This window comes from Fukomys damarensis, unplaced genomic scaffold, assembly GCF_012274545.1.
Source record: "Fukomys damarensis isolate Sample0158 unplaced genomic scaffold, DMR_v1.0_HiC HiC_scaffold_9, whole genome shotgun sequence".
Taxonomy (NCBI): Eukaryota; Metazoa; Chordata; class Mammalia; order Rodentia; family Bathyergidae; genus Fukomys; species Fukomys damarensis.
In genome coordinates this window covers 14,895,474-14,903,773 of record NW_022900921.1, presented here as the reverse complement: position 1 = coordinate 14,903,773, position 8,300 = coordinate 14,895,474, and the positions used below count along the sequence as shown (strand labels likewise).

Below are 8,300 nucleotides of genomic sequence, written 5' to 3'. Positions count from 1 at the left end.
TTTCCTACAAATGAATCAACTTTTTCTTTATGGCAGAATAATACACTAATGTGTGTAAATGCCATGTTTTCTTTATCCATTCATCTGTTGATAGATATATGGGCTACTTCAAGGGTTACGCATGACATATATTATCTGTGCAACATTTATTATTCACTTCTCCAGACATCTCTGGTGTCATGGTCTTATTCTGTTATTCATTGCTGGTTTGAAGAGCTCTTGAATGACAGACCTTCAAGGAGAAAAATGTGCATCTCTCCCATTGTACCTAGCAGAGTACCTTATTTACATTACTGTATTATTGTGATTTGCTGAAAAGATTTGCATAAATAAGTAAGTGACAGAATTCACTAACAGTTTTTTTGAAGAAACATCCGTGACAAATGGGAAGAAGATTTTTTACCTCAGTGGAGAAGAGAAATTATGAAAAATTCCTTGTAATAAATGATTATAAGAACCTTAGAAAAAATATGAGCTTTTTATAAGTCTAAGAGAAATCATCAGTGTTAACTTGCTGTGATTTTTTTTGAGATTTGACCCCCAAAGGGGACCATCATTCCTGGAGGTACTGAAATACCAGAGTGATGTGTGGAGTGGATGGAGTAAGCTCCTCTTCCGTCTCCCGGCTCCAGAAATTCGTCTAATGTATTGTCCTCAGATAAAGGACATATAAGAGATTGTGAATCCTTGACTAAAATAAAATTGACTTTGGTGGGGATATTATCAAAATGTTACTGTATGCAACAGATCACAGTTCTCTGCACGTCTCCATATATTCTTAGCCTGCCTTGTTTTGGAACGTTTAGTCTGATTTTTTACCCCACATTGAAAGAATTAGCATCATGAAGCATCGCTGATAAGTTGTTATCTGATTTGCCAATGTCGTAACATTGAACACAGTATTGTGGTAATTACCATCTGGTTTTGTATTTTCCATCAGTGAAACACTGTTGTAGCCTTTAGCCTCTTGTTTTAGGAGGATGGTAAAAAGTTCACTGCTGTGTTAAACAAGCAAAATGAAGTAATTAAAAAGTAATTAATTATCACAGTCTTGCCAAGATAGACTTTTTCATTATATATGCTAACAGCAATTCTGTTGAGATTAACAATTTAAAATATTTCAAATTTAATTTATTAGCTGACACAATATAAAAAAGTAAATAAATATGTGGTACCATGTGATATTTCAATACATGTATATATTTTGTAATGTTCAAGTGTGATTAAATCTCATATGTCATTTCACTCTGATAAAAGCAATTGAAGTTTTAGTGATTTTTTTCTCAGATACACCCATGTATTAGTGAGTTTGCCTCACTTCAGCTGTCAAAGACAAAACATACTCTACCAAATTTCTAGGTGAGCTGGTTCATGAACAAAGCAAGAAATGAAGGTGATTTCTGCCTTCTGAGTTGCCTCTGGAAGGAATCCATGGAATCGCCTCTACCACAGCTAATCATTTTAACACTCATATGATGAATGGTCAAATAACAAACATGCTTTTTTTCTCTCATTGAGTTTATTGGTACATTTTAGGTACGCAGTACAGTTACATTCATCAGTGGGATCTTGTACCTTCACATGACAGGTCTTGGTTCTCATTTTATCGCTGCCCTCCCTTCACCCCCTCCAACCTCCCCTATTTACAAATACTTTATTTCCATTTTTTCCTTTTCTTATTTTTTCTTTGACCTTATTTCCTTTCCCCTACCCTTCCCACTTCCAGTACACCTTTAGCCACTTTCTTCCTATTTCACATTGTCAGTTATACCATTAGGATCTTTGTACAATTATAGTTTTTCATAACAGAGAAACTATTTGGTATTTATACATGTGTGCCTTATTTATTTCTCTTGAGTATATCCTCAATATGCATCCGTTTTCATACAAATGACTAATTTCTCATTCTTTATGGCTAAGTAGTATTGCGTTTTATAGAAAAACCACATCTACTTTTTATCCAGTCTCCAACTGATGGGCAAATGGGCTATCTCCAAATTTTAGCTGTTACAAACTGTGCCACTATAAATGTGTGTGCACATATATCACTGTGATATGATTCTTCTAATTCTTTTGGAAAGATACCCAGCAGAGTGATGGCTGGGTCAAATGGAACCTCTAGTCCCAGCTCTTTGAGGTACCTCCATATTGATTTCCATAGTGGTTGTGCCAGTGTGTACTCCCAGCAACAATGGAGAAGGGTTCCTTTCTCCCCACAGCCCCTGTAATACTTGTTATTGGTTGATTTCTTGATAGCAGCCATTCTTTGTGGGGTGAGGTGGACTCTCAGTGTTGTTTTCATCTGGATCTCTCAAATGACCAGTGATGTGGAACATGTTTTCATATGTTTACTTGCTGCTTTTACTTCTTTGTCTGATAAATGTCTGTTCTTTTTAGGTGCCCGTGTTTGAATCGGGTCTTTATATTTGGGGGGGCTGTTTTTTTTGTGTGTGTGTGTCTTTTAGTTCTTTATATATTCTAGATCAGAGTCCTTTGAGGAGCAGCTGGTAAAAATCTTTTCCCACATTGTAGGTTTGTCTTAGTTCTGTTGATGGTTTCTTTTGCAGTGCAGAAGCTTTTTAATAAAATGAGATCCCATTTGTTGATTCTTTCTGCTAGTTCCTGTGCTACTGAGGATTTGTTCATAAAGTCTTTTCCTATGCCAGTGTCTTCAAGGGTTCTGCCTAACTTATCGTCCAGCAAATTTAGTAACTCTTTTTAATATTTTTTATCTTTTTTTATTTTTTTGGTACTGGGGGTTGAACTCAGGTCCTTGTACTTGCCAGGCAGGCAGCAGAACCGCTGAGCTAAATCCCTGGCCATCTTTTTTAATATTTAGATCTTTAACCCATTTGGATTTTAGTTTAGTGCATGGTGGAAGATAAGGGTCTAGTTTTAATCTTTGGCAAGTTGAAATGCATCTTTTTACTGGTGTTTTATTTCTGTTCTTATACAAGTGATCCAATTTACTAGACTCAAAGTTATGTGCAGAAGCAAACCTGACATCTAAAGAACAGAGTTGATAGTGAGAACAGCATCCCAGGGTTCAGCTTTGGGCTCAGCTCTGAGTGGAACCTGGATCAGAACACTCACAGTGGTTGCTCTGGCTCTGAGCAGAGCTCACTCACGCACTCTACCTGTCTTTCTGACAACTCAGATTTTATGATGAGATTGAGGGATTTTTCCTCTCTTAACCAATTTTTTGATCAAGTGTTCCCTGCATTCGAATGCTTACTTCATCAAAAATATTTATTCTTTTGGGTGACATACTATATTCCCATGGATGTAGTTGTCCATTTTGTTTTGTAAGTATTTTTCTAACTTTACATGAACTGTATCACAATAAACTACTTTAATATCCTCCTTTGGAATTGAAAAAAGAATTGAGAGAAATCCCTAAAGGTCTGTGTTATCACATACTGTTATCACTTACACTTATCCTATCCTGAAATTTTATTTTCAAAACAAAATTAACAAAAGGATTTCAAAATAAAAATAACATTTTAATGACAAAATACATATAATAGAAATAACAGAATAGGAAAGTAGAAATCAGAATTATTTTAAAAATGGTCAAGAGCTTTTGGGTTGTGAAGTTTTGTAAATTTGTTTTGTTTTGACTTTGCTGAAGGAAAAATAACCGGCTGCCTGAATTGTTGATATATTTCTATCAGTTTTGTGACAGTAAGCAACATAGCCCCTTAAAATTTAGATATCAGCACGGCTGAGCCTTATCTAATACAGCCTGGTAGTAGTTATCAAAAGTTCCCTGTCAAACATTCTTATGTATTCCGCACATAGTGTTCTGCTATAACTGGGAGTGTGCAGGTAGCTATGAGTCACACTACCTAATCTTCATCAAATCCACTGGGGATTGTGTGATAGCTCTTGCCAAAGGAATGTGAATTTTGTCATGTGTTTCCCTTTTGGAATTGAACAAAATGTTAGTTACCAAAATGGAATATGCTCTATCCATACTTTTCTTTTTTCCTCATCTGACTGGAGGATGTAAAGCTTTCCAAACTATTGGAGGTAGTGGAACCATAAGATGGGAGATATTTAGGCCCTTGCATTCCCAAATGAATGAAAACTGCCCACTGGCCAGAATACCTGCACAGGAATATATAAAAATAAATTTATATGTACAACTGAAATGTAGCAGAATATTCATCACAGTAACTAGAATTATTTTGTAGCCGTCATCACCATTATTGCAACCATAATGATTTTTTTCTAATAGACACATTTACATTCTTTAGTTGCCTCAGTATTAACATTATTTTAGTCCTCTCTTCCTATCATATGTATTATATAAAATAATCCATTGCTTTTAACTTGTCATCATTTTATTGCCAACACGAAGGAGAGGTAGAGGAGAGTTGAGGGATGAAGAGAATAAATAAGATGGTGGTACTGGTTAAACTCTTTGATCCAGTTGTATCCAGAGCCAACTCCTTAATTCTTTAGTTCTTTTCCTCCTCCTTTTTCCTGATATCAGGATATACAAAGCCCTAGAAATCAGGTAGAAGAGCTTAAGTTCCTTGCAATTAAGAATAAAAAGGAAAGTTGCTTGCCCCCCAGAGAAGAGTGAAATCTGAGTATAAAATTAGGCCTTTTGAAGGGATGTTCATTACAGACAAAGTCTTCTCAGTGAACACACCCAGCAAGTTTTAGAATTAGTACTATGGACTTTATAAAAGTTGTTAAAGTGTAGCAAATTTTCATAGAAGAACTTTGACTTATTAAGAGTTACATAAAACTGTATGCATGATTTAATTAAAGGCTAAGTAAAATGTAAATGCTAAGGCATTTGTTCCATAAAATATAAATGAGTTTCAGTCCCAAGCTTCTTTCCTTCTTTCCTGTTTTTAATGACGTACATTTTATAAACCAAAAATATGTTTCTCATGGAGCCTAAGCATAGTGGATAATAGTTTAGCCAATTTATATGTCATTTTATTAGCTAACTTTTAATTATGACTCAAGTAGCAGTTGTAAAAGATTGAAGACTAATGTATAGGCCCCTTGGCTATACTATAATAGAATCCTACAGAAATGCCATGCTCTGTTCAAAATTCTTAATGAATAGCATTCTGTACAAATTCAGTTAGAAGAAAAACAAAATTGAAACCCAAAACCTTGAATGTGAATGATGACAAACATTCTCTTGTAGCACAATCACAGGAACCAGTCTGAAGAGTAAGAACACATTTTCCTAGTTAACTGAACTTCCTCTTCCTACTTTACACGAAGTATTGATTTGCCAAATTTCCAAGACAGTTTATGCTAACATTGCTTTGGATACAGTTCTTATCAAGATAACTGGCTCAGGCATTATATCTATTGTGTTCCCCAGATATCCATATGAGAGATTATATGCTGCTCTGCTCAGAACAGGTACCCCCTTGGTGAATGTTACTGGAAGTACTAAAGTGCAATCAACAACTACAAAATGATAGCATCTGGATATGACCTTTTCTTGGACTGTTTCTAAATTTGGACTTCAGATCCAATTTATGTCTACCATTTTTTTTATTTGGGTATTGGAATAACCTTTGTTTTCTAAGTCCTGGTAGCTTCATGATGTATCCTTTGCTTTTGCCAGAGTACACACTGGACATCCTTCCTAGTACTTGGCTGATAGAACCAAAAGTCAGGCTCAAGTTTTTCAAGAATGAAAGTTTGAGCAATTACAGGTGATTCTTTGACAGAGAAATCAAACTCAAACTGTCTTAACTAAAAAAAAAAAGTTGGTGGTTGCACATTTTAAGGATGCAAAGAGATGAAAAACAAAGATTTTGTAAATGAGGGGAGGCATTGAAAGAAGGGGAAGGGTTTATGGAAAAATAAGCAAGATCTATTATGTACAGGTACAAATTTCCTATGATAAGTGTGATCACTATGTACATCTAAAGTGTACCAATAAATTTAAAAAGACTGCAAAGGAAGGCAGTGTGATTTTGAAACAAGGGTGCATTTAGGATCTCAGTCAGTGCTGGGAGAGCTCAGTGGCCTGGTTGACTTGAACTATGTTCCTGTGACCCTGTAGCCAGAAGGGGAATCTGCTCACTGGTCATGCCTGGAGAACGTAGGCATAATAGAGCCACAGGATTAATATAGAGAATAAGATGGCTCTGAAAATTAAGGTCAGTTTTGTTTTGTTTTTTATCAAAAGTAGGAAAGGTGGATGGAAAGCAAGCAAATGAATCACATTTACCTAACTCAAATATTCTTTGTATGCTCAGTATGGTAAAAGTCAACACACCTAACTACTTTGTGATCTAAGTATTATTTTTTCTTGCTACTCTAATTGCAAAGATTGTAAACTGCAATGATTTGTAAAGTTCTGTGTCACATTCAGCCTTTTTGTGACTGCAGTCTCTATGGACTTGTGATGATTAATCAATATCAAAACAGTTTTGCTAAGGGGGAATGATGATTGTGTAGCCAAACCCAAGAGAAGCATTTCTAGTTTAAACAGCCCAAATAATCACAGTGTAATTTTCCCATATTCAAAGAGCCTATCCATCAATAGCAAGCTAAAGGCGAAGTCTTCCTAGGAGATTAACTGCGAGAGGAATTGATTTTGTTGAGTTTCCCATTAACATTAATTACTGTTCTTTGATGTGTCTCCCGTGCTTCTCAACAAGGATGTGATGTACTTGTGACAAAAAGTCATTCATATTCACCTATAGGAAAGCTTTTCTTTGTCCTGACTGCCTATGTGAAAATGTATTACCTAACTCAAAAAAACAGATGTTGAAATAGAGTGACTTTATTTATATTTTCAGAAGACATTTAATAGTTTGGCTATACTTTGATAGAATTGTATGGTTCTTAATGGGAACAGAATCAAATGGGTGGCTTTGGACCAACACAATAAGAAGTTAAAAGGACATAATTTATAAGGTGTGATTGAAATATACAGTGATGTCTTAATTTTTTAAATAGCCATTATAGAGGCGCATTACCATGAATCCCCCTCAAAATACTCTGCATCCCTTCGTTCTTGCCACTTTTCTGAATCAGTCCTGAAAGTCCTGTCAAGTGAGTGTCTTTACAACATGTGATCAAATATGTGGTGAATGCTGTTTCTAAGTGCTTTTCAGTAAAAGCGCAGAGTGTGTCCTTACCCACCTTATTCACCAGAGCTGGCCCTGTGCAACTTCTAGCTGTTCCCCAAAGTCAAAGTGATCATGCAAAGTGAATATTTTGAAATGATCCGTCATGATATCGAGGCGGCCAGCATAGCTCAACTAAAGAAATTTACAGCAGAGAATTTCCAGAACTGCTTCAGAAAGTGGCAGCAATGATGGAATAAGTGTAATTAAAGTGAAGGGGAATATATTTTAGACAGATTAATAACAGTGTGCCTTTTGCTGTAATAATTTGTTTCACTTAATATTCACCATATTTTTCTATCACAACTAGTATGGCTGCATGAGATGAGGGACCTTAATCTTCCTATCCGTGGCTGTTGCACTCTGAACTTATGATAGCAATGCCTTGCCCATAAGAAGTGTTCTAAAATATTGGTGGACAAATACATTATACAGTAAAACAAAATAAAAGTAATATTCAGAGGCAGTGCAAATTCTAAGACATTTCGTGCAGTGGAAAAGCTGAAGTTTAATTTTGTCTACAGTGAGAAAAAAATGGGTAAATTAGTCTGATTATAGAGCTAGAAGTTAAATGAGTTCAACCTACATAGATTTGATGAGTGTACACTACCATGTTTTTTATTCATTTTGGTAGCACCGAAAACTTTTATATTGAACGACTGTAGATTCTGAAGATAAAGCAAGAGATTAGAATGCAGAATTCTGAACTTGGTAGCAGTGTGGCTTTGGAGCCATTGCTTCAACTTCTTGTTTCAATTTTAACTTCTGAAACAAAGATATTATGGTAATTAAATGAGGCTGTGAATTAAATGAGTATGAGGAAATGACCTGAGGAAAACCTCTGTGTGTGTGTGTGTGTGTGTGTGTGTGTGTGTGTGTGTGTGTCTGGTCTGTGTATTATATATTTACATACGTTCCAAAAACTTTTAAGTCAAAAACAAACACAACACACATCTTACACGGAAGATTCCATTTTAAATAAAGCTTTTCCGCTATTTCAAAAAAATGCGTATTTGTGAAAGTAAAGAAAAAGGAGATACTCCTTTCATAATTCTACTGAGAGAATGGGGATATAAAACACTGTACCTCCAGCAATCAGCCCCAGAACAGTGCTATCTAATGTAGCAGTTACTAATTATTCGTGGCCGTTTTCACTAAAATGAGACACAGGTATTCCTC

The 8,300-nt window shown here is 35.5% G+C and overlaps 1 pseudogene; it reads right to left on the bottom strand.

Moving 5' to 3' along the window:
- Positions 1–543: 543 nt before the first annotated feature.
- On the bottom strand, positions 544–719 carry LOC117285402 (annotated as a pseudogene).
- Positions 720–8,300: the final 7,581 nt, after the last annotated feature.